This window comes from Hemitrygon akajei, unplaced genomic scaffold (genome assembly GCF_048418815.1).
Source record: "Hemitrygon akajei unplaced genomic scaffold, sHemAka1.3 Scf000106, whole genome shotgun sequence".
NCBI classification, from domain to species: domain Eukaryota; kingdom Metazoa; phylum Chordata; class Chondrichthyes; order Myliobatiformes; family Dasyatidae; genus Hemitrygon; species Hemitrygon akajei.
This window is the reverse complement of record NW_027331992.1, coordinates 1,837,057-1,850,559: the sequence shown is the minus strand read 5'-3', so window position 1 is coordinate 1,850,559 and position 13,503 is coordinate 1,837,057.

Genomic DNA, 13,503 nt, shown 5'->3' with positions numbered 1-13,503 from the left:
ATGGGACGGTGAGGAGGGAGATTCACTCTGTGTCTGACCACGGGAACGTGTGATGGGACGGATTGGATGCAGATTCTCTCTGTGTCTGTCGCCGGGAGTGTGTGATGGGACGGTGAGGAGGGAGGTTTACTCTGTGTCTGACCACGAGAACGTGTGATGGGACGGATTGGATGCAGATTCTCTCTGTGCCTGTCGCCGGGAGTGTGTGATGGGACGGTGAGGAGGGAGATTTACTCTTTGTCTGACCCCGGGAGTTTGTGATGGAAAGGTGTGGATGCAGATTCACTCTATGTCTGACCACTGGAATTTGTGATGGGATGATGTGGAAGGAGATTCACTCTGTGTCTGACCACGGCATTGTATGATGGGACGGTTTAGATGGAGGTTCAATCAGTGTCTGACCCCAGGCTTTTGTGATGGGTTTGTGTGGAGGGAGATTCACTCTGTGTCTGACCCCGGGAGATTGTGATGGGACGGTTTGGATGGGGATTCACTCTGTGTCTGACCGCGGGGAAGTGTTAAGGGACGGTGTGGATGGAGATTCAATCTGTGTCTGACCCCGGGAAAGTGTGATGGGACGGTGTGGATGGAGATTCACTCTGTGTCTGACCCCGGGCTTTTGTGATGGGACGGTGAGGATGGAGATTCACTCTGTGTCTGACCCCGGGCTTTTGTGATGGGACGGTGAGGAGGGAGATTCAATATCTGTCTGACCCCGGGCTTTTGTGATGGGACGGTGTGGAGGGAGATTCACTCTGTGTCTGACCCCGGGCTTTTGTGATGGGACGGTGAGTAGGGAGATTCACTCTGTGTCTGACCCCGTGAGTACGTGATGGGCCGGTGTGGATGGAGATTACCTCTGTGTCTGACCCCGGGACTGTGTGATGGGACGGTTTGTTTGGAAATTCACTCTGTGTCAGACCCCGGGAGTGTGTGATGGGTCGGTGAGGAGGGAGATTCACTCTGTGTCTGTCCACGGGAACGTGTGATGGGACGGATTGGATGCAGAATCACTCTGTGCCTGACGCCTGGAATTTGTGATGGGATGATGTGGAAGGAGATTCACTCTGTGTCTGACCACGGCATTGTATGATGGGACGGTTTAGATGGAGGTTCACTCAGTGTCTGACCCCAGGCTTTTGTGATGGGTTTGTGTGGAGGGAGATTCACTCTGTGTCTGACCCCGGGAGATTGTGATGGGACGGTTTGGATGGGGATTCACTCTGTATCTGACCACGGGGAAGTGTTAAGGGACGGTGTGGATGGAGATTCACTCTGTGTCTGACCCCGGGCTTTTGTGATGGGACGGTGTGGATGGAGATTCACTCTGTGTCAGACCCCGGGAGAGTGTGATGGGACGGTGTGGAGGGAGATTCACTCTGTGTCTGACCCCTTGAGTTTGTGATGGGCCGGTGTGTATGGAGATTCACTTTGTGTCTTACCCAGGGTTTTTGTGATGGGCCGGTGTTAATGGAGATTCACCTTGTGTCTGACCCCGCCAGTGTGTGATGGGACGGTGATGAGGGTGATTCACTCTGTGTCTGACCCAGGGAATGTGTGATGGGACGGTTTGGATTCAGATTCACTCTGTGTCTGACCCCGGGCTTTTGTGTTGGGACGGTGAGGAGGGAGATTCACTCTGTGTCTGACCCCGTGAGTTCGTGATGGGCCGGTGTGGATGGAGATTCCCTCTGTGTCTGACCCCGGGAGTGTGTGATGGGACGGTGAGGAGGGAGATTTACTCTTTGTCTGACCCCGGGAGTTTGTGATGGAAAGGTGTGGATGCAGATTCACTCTATGTCTGACCACTGGAATTTGTGATGGGATGATGTGGAAGGAGATTCACTCTGTGTCTGACCACGGCATTGTATGATGGGACGGTTTAGATGGAGGTTCACTCAGTGTCTGACCCCAGGCTTTTGTGATGGGTTTGTGTGGAGGGAGATTCACTCTGTGTCTGACCCCGGGAGATTGTGATGGGACGGTTTGGATGGGGATTCACTCTGTGTCTGACCGCGGGGAAGTGTTAAGGGACGGTGTGGATGGAGATTCACTCTGTGTCTGACCCCGGGAAAGTGTGATGGGACGGTGTGGATGGAGATTCACTCTGTGTCTGACCCAGGGCTTTTGTGATGGTACGGTGAGGATGGAGATTCACTCTGTGTCTGACCCCGGGCTTTTGTGATGGGACGGTGAGGAGGGAGATTCAATATCTGTCTGACCCCGGGCTTTTGTGATGGGACGGTGTGGAGGGAGATTCACTCTGTGTCTGACCCCGGGCTTTTGTGATGGGACGGTGAGTAGGGAGATTCACTCTATGTCTGACCCCGTGAGTACGTGATGGGCCGGTGTGGATGGAGATTCCCTCTGTGTCTGACCCCGGGAGTGTGTGATGGGACGGTGTGTTTGGAAATTCACTCTGTGTCTGACCCCGGGAGTGTGTGATGGGTCGGTGAGGAGGGAGATTCACTCTGTGTCTGACCACGGGAACGTGTGATGGGACGGATTGGATGCAGATTCTCTCTGTGCCTGTCGCCGGGAGTGTGTGATGGGACGGTGAGGAGGGAGATTTACTCTGTGTCTGACCACGAGAACGTGTGATGGGACGGATTGGATGCAGATTCTCTCTGTGCCTGTCGCCGGGAGTGTGTGATGGGACGGTGAGGAGGGAGATTTACTCTTTGTCTGACCCCGGGAGATTGTGATGGAAAGGTGTGGATGCAGATTCACTCTATGTCTGACCACTGAAATTTGTGATGGGATGATGTGGAAGGAGATTCACTCTGTGTCTGACTACGGCATTGTATGATGGGACGGTTTAGATGGAGGTTCAATCAGTGTCTGACCCCAGGCTTTTGTGATGGGTTTGTGTGGAGGGAGATTCACTCTGTGTCTGACCCCGGGAGATTGTGATGGGACGGTTTGGATGGGGATTCACTCTGTGTCTGACCGCGGGGAAGTGTTAAGGGAAGGTGTGGATGGAGATTCAATCTGTGTCTGACCCCGGGAAAGTGTGATGGGACGGTGTGGATGGAGATTCACTCTGTGTCTGACCCCGGGCTTTTGTGATGGGACGGTGAGGATGGAGATTCACTCTGTGTCTGACCCCGGGCTTTTGTGATGGGACGGTGAGGATGGAGATTCACTCTGTGTCTGACCCCGGGCTTTTGAGATGGGACGGTGAGGAGGGAGATTCAATATCTGTCTGACCCCGGGCTTTTGTGATGGGACGGTGTGGATGGAGATTCACTCTGTGTCAGACCCCGGGAGAGTGTGATGGGACGGTGTGGAGGGAGATTCACTCTGTTTCTGACCCCGGGAGTTTGTGATGGAAATGTGTGGTTGCAGATTCACTCTCTGTCTGACCACGGAATTTGTGAATGGACGGTGCGGAGGGAGTTTCAATCTGTGTCTGACATCGGCAATGTGTGATGGGACGGTTTGGATGGAGATTCACTCTGTGTCTGACCCCGGGCTTTTGTGATGGAACGGTGAAGAGGGAGATTCACTCTGTGTCTGACCCCGGGCTTTTGTGATGGGACGGTGAGGAGGGAGATTCAATATCTGTCTGACCCCGGGCTTTTGTGATGGGACGGTGTGGAGGGAGATTCACTCTGTGTCTGACCCCTTGAGTTTGTGATGGGCCGGTGTGTATGGAGATTCACTTTGTGTCTGACCCAGGGTTTTTGTGATGGGCCGGTGTTAATGGAGATTCACCTTGTGTCTGACCCCGCCAGTGTGTGATGGGACGGTGATGAGGGAGATTCACTCTGTGTCTGACCCAGGGAATGTGTGATGGGACGGTTTGGATGCAGATTCACTCTGTGTCTGACCCCGGGCTTTTGTGATGGGACGGTGAGGAGGGAGATTCAATATCTGTCTGACCCCGGGCTTTTGTGTTGGGACGGTGTGGAGGGAGATTCACTCTGTGTCTGACCCCGGGCTTTTGTGATGGGACGGTGAGTAGGGAGATTCACTCTGTGTCTGACCCCGTGAGTTCGTGATGGGCCGGTGTGGATGGAGATTCCCTCTGTGTCTGACCCCGGGAGTGTGTGATGGGACGGTGTGTTTGGAAATTCACTCTGTGTCTGACCCCGGGAGTGTGTGATGGGTCGGTGAGGAGGGATATTCACTCTGTGTCTGACCTCGGGAACGTGTGATGGGACGGATTGGATGCAGATTCACTCTGTGCCTGTCGCCGGGAGTGTGTGATGGGACGGTGAGGAGGGAGATTTACTCTTTGTCTGACCCCGGGAGTTTGTGATGGAAAGGTGTGGATGCAGATTCACTCTATGTCTGACCACTGGAATTTGTGATGGGATGATGTGCAAGGAGATTCACTCTGTGTCTGACCACGGCATTGTGTGATGGGACGGTTTGGATGGAGTTTCACTCAGTGTCTGACCACAGGCTTTTGTGATGGGTTTGTGTGGAGGGAGATTCACTCTGTGTCTGACCCCGGGAGATTGTGATGGGACTGTTTGGATGGGGATTCACTCTGTGTCTGACCGCGGGGAAGTGTTAAGGGGCGTTTTGGATGTAGATTCACTCTGTGTCGAACCCGGGAGTTTGTGATGGGACGGTGTGGATGGAGATTCACTCTGTGTCTGACCCCGGGAATGTGTGATGGGACGGTGTGGATGGAGATTCACTCTGTGTTAGACCCCGGGAGAGTGTGATGGGACGGTGTGGAGGGAGATTCACTCTGTCTCTGACCCCGGGAGTTTGTGATGGAAATGTGTGGTTGCAGATTCACTCTATGTCTGACCACGGAATTTGTGAATGGACGGTGTGGAGGGAGTTTCAATCTGTGTCTTACATCGGCAATGTATGATGGGACGGTTTGGATGGAGATTCACTCTGTGTCTGACCCCGGGCTTTTGTGATGGAACGGTGAGGAGGGAGATTCACTCTTTGTCTGACCCCGGGAGTTTGTGATGGAAAGGTGTGGATGCAGATTCACTCTATGTCTGACCACTGGAATTTGTGATGGGATGATGTGCAAGGAGATTCACTCTGTGTCTGACCACGGCATTGTGTGATGGGACGGTTTGGATGGAGTTTCACTCAGTGTCTGACCACAGGCTTTTGTGATGGGTTTGTGTGGAGGGAGATTCACTCTGTGTCTGACCCCGGGAGATTGTGATGGGACTGTTTGGATGGGGATTCACTCTGTGTCTGACCGCGGGGAAGTGTTAAGGGGCGTTTTGGATGTAGATTCACTCTGTGTCGAACCCGGGAGTTTGTGATGGGACGGTGTGGATGGAGATTCACTCTGTGTCTGACCCCGGGAATGTGTGATGGGACGGTGTGGATGGAGATTCACTCTGTGTTAGACCCCGGGAGAGTGTGATGGGACGGTGTGGAGGGAGATTCACTCTGTCTCTGACCCCGGGAGTTTGTGATGGAAATGTGTGGTTGCAGATTCACTCTATGTCTGACCACGGAATTTGTGAATGGACGGTGTGGAGGGAGTTTCAATCTGTGTCTTACATCGGCAATGTATGATGGGACGGTTTGGATGGAGATTCACTCTGTGTCTGACCCCGGGCTTTTGTGATGGAACGGTGAGGAGGAAGATTCACTCTGTGTCTGACCCCGGGCTTTTGTGATGCGACGGTGAGGAGGGCGATTCAATATCTGTCTGACCCCGGGCTTTTGTGATGGGACGGTGTGGAGGGAGATTCACTCTGTGTCTGACCCCTTGAGTTTGTGATGGGCCGGTGTGTATGGAGATTCACTTTGTGTCTGACCCAGGGTTTTTGTGATGGGCCGGTGTTAATGGAGATTCACCTTGTGTCTGACCCCGCCAGTGTGTGATGGGACGGTGATGAGGGAGATTCACTCTGTGTCTGACCCAGGGAATGTGTGATGGGACGGTTTGGATGCAGATTCACTCTGTGTCTGACCCCGGGCTTTTGTGATGGGACGGTGAGGAGGGAGATTCAATATCTGTCTGACCCCGGGCTTTTGTGATGGGCCGGTGTGTATGGAGATTCACTTTGTTTCTGACCCCGGGTTTTTGTGATGGGCCGGTGAGGAGGGAGATTCACTCTGAGTCTGACCCAGGGAATGTATGATGGGACGGTTTGGATGGACATTCACTTTGTGTCTGACCCCGGGTTTTTGTGATGGGAAGGTCTGGATGGAGATTCACTCTGTGTCTGACCCCGGGAGTGTGTGATGGGACGGTGTGTTTGGAAATTCACTCTGTGTCTGACCCCGGGAGTGTGTGATGGGTCGGTGAGGAGGGAGATTCAATCTGTGTCTGACCACGGGAACGTGTGATGGGACGGATTGAATGCAGATTCTCTCTGTGCCTGTCGCCGGGAGTGTGTGATGGGACGGTGAGGAGGGAGATTTACTCTTTGTCTGACCCCGGGAGTTTGTGATGGAAAGGTGTGGATGCAGATTCACTCTATGTCTGACCACTGGAATTTGTGATGGGATGATGTGGAAGGAGATTCAGTCTGTGTCTGACCACGGCATTGTATGATGGGACGGTTTAGATGGAGGTTCACTCAGTGTCTGACCCCAGGCTTTTGTGATGGGTTTGTGTGGAGGGAGATTCACTCTGTGTCTGACCCCGGGAGATTGTGATGGGACGGTTTGGATGGGGATTCACTCTGTGTCTGACCGCGGGGAAGTGTTAAGGGACCGTGTGGATGGAGATTCACTCTGTGTCTGACCCCGGGAAAGTGTGATGGGACGGTGTGGATGGAGATTCACTCTGTGTCTGACCCCGGGCTTTTGTGATGGGACGGTGAGGATGGAGATTCACTCTGAGTCTGACCCCGGGCTTTTGTGATGGGACGGTGAGGAGGCAGATTCAATATCTGTCTGACCCCGGGCTTTTGTGATGGGACGGTGTGGAGGGAGATTCACTCTGTGTCTGACCCCGGGCTTTTGTGATGGGACGGTGAGTAGGGAGATTCACTCTGTGTCTGACCCCGTGAGTACGTGATGGGCCGGTGTGGATGGAGATTCCCTCTGTGTCTGACCCCGGGAGTGTGTGATGGGACGGTGTGTTTCGAAATTCACTCTGTGTCTGACCCCGGGAGTGTGTGATGGGTCGGTGAGGAGGGAGATTCACTCTGTGTCTGACCACGGGAACGTGTGATGGGACGGATTGGATGCAGATTCTCTCTGTGTCTGTCGCCGGGAGTGTGTGATGGGACGGTGAGGAGGGAGGTTTACTCTGTGTCTGACCACGAGAACGTGTGATGGGACGGATTGGATGCAGATTCTCTCTGTGCCTGTCGCCGGGAGTGTGTGATGGGACGGTGAGGAGGGAGATTTACTCTTTGTCTGACCCCGGGAGTTTGTGATGGAAAGGTGTGGATGCAGATTCACTCTATGTCTGACCACTGGAATTTGTGATGGGATGATGTGGAAGGAGATTCACTCTGTGTCTGACCACGGCATTGTATGATGGGACGGTTTAGATGGAGGTTCAATCAGTGTCTGACCCCAGGCTTTTGTGATGGGTTTGTGTGGAGGGAGATTCACTCTGTGTCTGACCCCGGGAGATTGTGATGGGACGGTTTGGATGGGGATTCACTCTGTGTCTGACCGCGGGGAAGTGTTAAGGGACGGTGTGGATGGAGATTCAATCTGTGTCTGACCCCGGGAAAGTGTGATGGGACGGTGTGGATGGAGATTCACTCTGTGTCTGACCCCGGGCTTTTGTGATGGGACGGTGAGGATGGAGATTCACTCTGTGTCTGACCCCGGGCTTTTGTGATGGGACGGTGAGGAGGGAGATTCAATATCTGTCTGACCCCGGGCTTTTGTGATGGGACGGTGTGGAGGGAGATTCACTCTGTGTCTGACCCCGGGCTTTTGTGATGGGACGGTGAGTAGGGAGATTCACTCTGTGTCTGACCCCGTGAGTACGTGATGGGCCGGTGTGGATGGAGATTACCTCTGTGTCTGACCCCGGGACTGTGTGATGGGACGGTTTGTTTGGAAATTCACTCTGTGTCAGACCCCGGGAGTGTGTGATGGGTCGGTGAGGAGGGAGATTCACTCTGTGTCTGTCCACCGGAACGTGTGATGGGACGGATTGGATGCAGAATCACTCTGTGCCTGACGCCTGGAATTTGTGATGGGATGATGTGGAAGGAGATTCACTCTGTGTCTGACCACGGCATTGTATGATGTGACGGTTTAGATGGAGGTTCACTCAGTGTCTGACCCCAGGCTTTTGTGATGGGTTTGTGTGGAGGGAGATTCACTCTGTGTCTGACCCCGGGAGATTGTGATGGGACGGTTTGGATGGGGATTCACTCTGTATCTGACCACGGGGAAGTGTTAAGGGACGGTGTGGATGGAGATTCACTCTGTGTCTGACCCCGGGCTTTTGTGATGGGACGGTGTGGGTGGAGATTCACTCTGTGTCAGACCCCGGGAGAGTGTGATGGGACGGTGTGGAGGGAGATTCACTCTGTGTCTGACCCCTTGAGTTTGTGATGGGCCGGTGTGTATGGAGATTCACTTTGTGTCTTACCCAGGGTTTTTGTGATGGGCCGGTGTTAATGGAGATTCACCTTGTGTCTGACCCCGCCAGTGTGTGATGGGACGGTGATGAGGGAGATTCACTCTGTGTCTGACCCAGGGAATGTGTGATGGGACGGTTTGGATGCAGATTCACTCTGTGTCTGACCCCGGGCTTTTGTGTTGGGACGGTGAGGAGGGAGATTCACTCTGTGTCTGACCCCGTGAGTTCGTGATGGGCCGGTGTGGATGGAGATTCCCTCTGTGTCTGACCCCGGGAGTGTGTGATGGGACGGTGTGTTTGGAAATTCACTCTGTGTCTGACCCCGGGAGTGTGTGATGGGTCGGTGAGGAGGGAGATTCAATCTGTGTCTGACCACGGGAACGTGTGATGGGACGGATTGGATGCAGATTCTCTCTGTGCCTGTCGCCGGAAGTGTGTGATGGGACGGTGAGGAGGGAGATTTACTCTTTGTCTGACCCCGGGAGTTTGTGATGGAAAGGTGTGGATGCAGATTCACTCTATGTCTGACCACTGGAATTTGTGATGGGATGATGTGGAAGGAGATTCACTCTGTGTCTGACCACGGCATTGTATGATGGGACGGTTTAGATGGAGGTTCACTCAGTGTCTGACCCCAGGCTTTTGTGATGGGTTTGTGTGGAGGGAGATTCACTCTGTGTCTGACCCCGGGAGATTGTGATGGGACGGTTTGGATGGGGATTCACTCTGTGTCTGACCGCGGGGAAGTGTTAAGGGACGGTGTGGATGGAGATTCAATCTGTGTCTGACCCCGGGAAAGTGTGATGGGACGGTGTGGATGGAGATTCACTCTGTGTCTGACCCCGGGCTTTTGTGATGGGACGGTGAGGATGGAGATTCACTCTGTGTCTGACCCCGGGCTTTTGTGATGGGACGGTGAGGAGGGAGATTCAATATCTGTCTGACCCCGGGCTTTTGTGATGGGACGGTGAGTAGGGAGATTCACTCTGTGTCTGACCCCGTGAGTACGTGATGGGCCGGTGTGGATGGAGATTACCTCTGTGTCTGACCCCGGGACTGTGTGATGGGACGGTTTGTTTGGAAATTCACTCTGTGTCAGACCCCGGGAGTGTGTGATGGGTCGGTGAGGAGGGAGATTCACTCTGTGTCTGTCCACGGGAACGTGTGATGGGACGGATTGGATGCAGAATCACTCTGTGCCTGACGCCTGGAATTTGTGATGGGATGATGTGGAAGGAGATTCACTCTGTGTCTGACCACGGCATTGTATGATGGGACGGTTTAGATGGAGGTTCACTCAGTGTCTGACCCCAGGCTTTTGTGATGGGTTTGTGTGGAGGGAGATTCACTCTGTGTCTGACCCCGGGAGATTGTGATGGGACGGTTTGGATGGGGATTCACTCTGTATCTGACCACGGGGAAGTGTTAAGGGACGGTGTGGATGGAGATTCACTCTGTGTCTGACCCCGGGCTTTTGTGATGGGACGGTGTGGATGGAGATTCACTCTGTGTCAGACCCCGGGAGAGTGTGATGGGACGGTGTGGAGGGAGATTCACTCTGTGTCTGACCCCTTGAGTTTGTGATGGGCCGGTGTGTATGGAGATTCACTTTGTGTCTTACCCAGGGTTTTTGTGATGGGCCGGTGTTAATGGAGATTCACCTTGTGTCTGACCCCGCCAGTGTGTGATGGGACGGTGATGAGGGTGATTCACTCTGTGTCTGACCCAGGGAATGTGTGATGGGACGGTTTGGATGCAGATTCACTCTGTGTCTGACCCCGGGCTTTTGTGTTGGGACGGTGAGGAGGGAGATTCACTCTGTGTCTGACCCCGTGAGTTCGTGATGGGCCGGTGTGGATGGAGATTCCCTCTGTGTCTGACCCCGGGAGTGTGTGATGGGACGGTGAGGAGGGAGATTTACTCTTTGTCTGACCCCGGGAGTTTGTGATGGAAAGGTGTGGATGCAGATTCACTCTATGTCTGACCACTGGAATTTGTGATGGGATGATGTGGAAGGAGATTCACTCTGTGTCTGACCACGGCATTGTATGATGGGACGGTTTAGATGGAGGTTCACTCAGTGTCTGACCCCAGGCTTTTGTGATGGGTTTGTGTGGAGGGAGATTCACTCTGTGTCTGACCCCGGGAGATTGTGATGGGACGGTTTGGATGGGGATTCACTCTGTGTCTGACCGCGGGGAAGTGTTAAGGGACGGTGTGGATGGAGATTCACTCTGTGTCTGACCCCGGGAAAGTGTGATGGGACGGTGTGGATGGAGATTCACTCTGTGTCTGACCCAGGGCTTTTGTGATGGTACGGTGAGGATGGAGATTCACTCTGTGTCTGACCCCGGGCTTTTGTGATGGGACGGTGAGGAGGGAGATTCAATATCTGTCTGACCCCGGGCTTTTGTGATGGGACGGTGTGGAGGGAGATTCACTCTGTGTCTGACCCCGGGCTTTTGTGATGGGACGGTGAGTAGGGAGATTCACTCTATGTCTGACCCCGTGAGTACGTGATGGGCCGGTGTGGATGGAGATTCCCTCTGTGTCTGACCCCGGGAGTGTGTGATGGGACGGTGTGTTTGGAAATTCACTCTGTGTCTGACCCCGGGAGTGTGTGATGGGTCGGTGAGGAGGGAGATTCACTCTGTGTCTGACCACGGGAACGTGTGATGGGACGGATTGGATGCAGATTCTCTCTGTGCCTGTCGCCGGGAGTGTGTGATGGGACGGTGAGGAGGGAGATTTACTCTGTGTCTGACCACGAGAACGTGTGATGGGACGGATTGGATGCAGATTCTCTCTGTGCCTGTCGCCGGGAGTGTGTGATGGGACGGTGAGGAGGGAGATTTACTCTTTGTCTGACCCCGGGAGATTGTGATGGAAAGGTGTGGATGCAGATTCACTCTATGTCTGACCACTGAAATTTGTGATGGGATGATGTGGAAGGAGATTCACTCTGTGTCTGACTACGGCATTGTATGATGGGACGGTTTAGATGGAGGTTCAATCAGTGTCTGACCCCAGGCTTTTGTGATGGGTTTGTGTGGAGGGAGATTCACTCTGTGTCTGACCCCGGGAGATTGTGATGGGACGGTTTGGATGGGGATTCACTCTGTGTCTGACCGCGGGGAAGTGTTAAGGGAAGGAGTGGATGGAGATTCAATCTGTGTCTGACCCCGGGAAAGTGTGATGGGACGGTGTGGATGGAGATTCACTCTGTGTCTGACCCCGGGCTTTTGTGATGGGACGGTGAGGATGGAGATTCACTCTGTGTCTGACCCCGGGCTTTTGTGATGGGACGGTGAGGATGGAGATTCACTCTGTGTCTGACCCCGGGCTTTTGAGATGGGACGGTGAGGAGGGAGATTCAATATCTGTCTGACCCCGGGCTTTTGTGATGGGACGGTGTGGATGGAGATTCACTCTGTGTCAGACCCCGGGAGAGTGTGATGGGACGGTGTGGAGGGAGATTCACTCTGTTTCTGACCCCGGGAGTTTGTGATGGAAATGTGTGGTTGCAGATTCACTCTCTGTCTGACCACGGAATTTGTGAATGGACGGTGCGGAGGGAGTTTCAATATGTGTCTGACATCGGCAATGTGTGATGGGACGGTTTGGATGGAGATTCACTCTGTGTCTGACCCCGGGCTTTTGTGATGGAACGGTGAAGAGGGAGATTCACTCTGTGTCTGACCCCGGGCTTTTGTGATGGGACGGTGAGGAGGGAGATTCAATATCTGTCTGACCCCGGGCTTTTGTGATGGGACGGTGTGGAGGGAGATTCACTCTGTGTCTGACCCCTTGAGTTTGTGATGGGCCGGTGTGTATGGAGATTCACTTTGTGTCTGACCCAGGGTTTTTGTGATGGGCCGGTGTTAATGGAGATTCACCTTGTGTCTGACCCCGCCAGTGTGTGATGGGACGGTGATGAGGGAGATTCACTCTGTGTCTGACCCAGGGAATGTGTGATGGGACGGTTTGGATGCAGATTCACTCTGTGTCTGACCCCGGGCTTTTGTGATGGGACGGTGAGGAGGGAGATTCAATATCTGTCTGACCCCGGGCTTTTGTGTTGGGACGGTGTGGAGGGAGATTCACTCTGTGTCTGACCCCGGGCTTTTGTGATGGGACGGTGAGTAGGGAGATTCACTCTGTGTCTGACCCCGTGAGTTCGTGATGGGCCGGTGTGGATGGAGATTCCCTCTGTGTCTGACCCCGGGAGTGTGTGATGGGACGGTGTGTTTGGAAATTCACTCTGTGTCTGACCCCGGGAGTGTGTGATGGGTCGGTGAGGAGGGATATTCACTCTGTGTCTGACCTCGGGAACGTGTGATGGGACGGATTGGATGCAGATTCACTCTGTGCCTGTCGCCGGGAGTGTGTGATGGGACGGTGAGGAGGGAGATTTACTCTTTGTCTGACCCCGGGAGTTTGTGATGGAAAGGTGTGGATGCAGATTCACTCTATGTCTGACCACTGGAATTTGTGATGGGATGATGTGCAAGGAGATTCACTCTGTGTCTGACCACGGCATTGTGTGATGGGACGGTTTGGATGGAGTTTCACTCAGTGTCTGACCACAGGCTTTTGTGATGGGTTTGTGTGGAGGGAGATTCACTCTGTGTCTGACCCCGGGAGATTGTGATGGGACTGTTTGGATGGGGATTCACTCTGTGTCTGACCGCGGGGAAGTGTTAAGGGGCGTTTTGGATGTAGATTCACTCTGTGTCGAACCCGGGAGTTTGTGATGGGACGGTGTGGATGGAGATTCACTCTGTGTCTGACCCCGGGAATGTGTGATGGGACGGTGTGGATGGAGATTCACTCTGTGTTAGACCCCGGGAGAGTGTGATGGGACGGTGTGGAGGGAGATTCACTCTGTCTCTGACCCCGGGAGTTTGTGATGGAAATGTGTGGTTGCAGATTCACTCTATGTCTGACCACGGAATTTGTGAATGGACGGTGTGGAGGGAGTTTCAATCTGTGTCTTACATCGG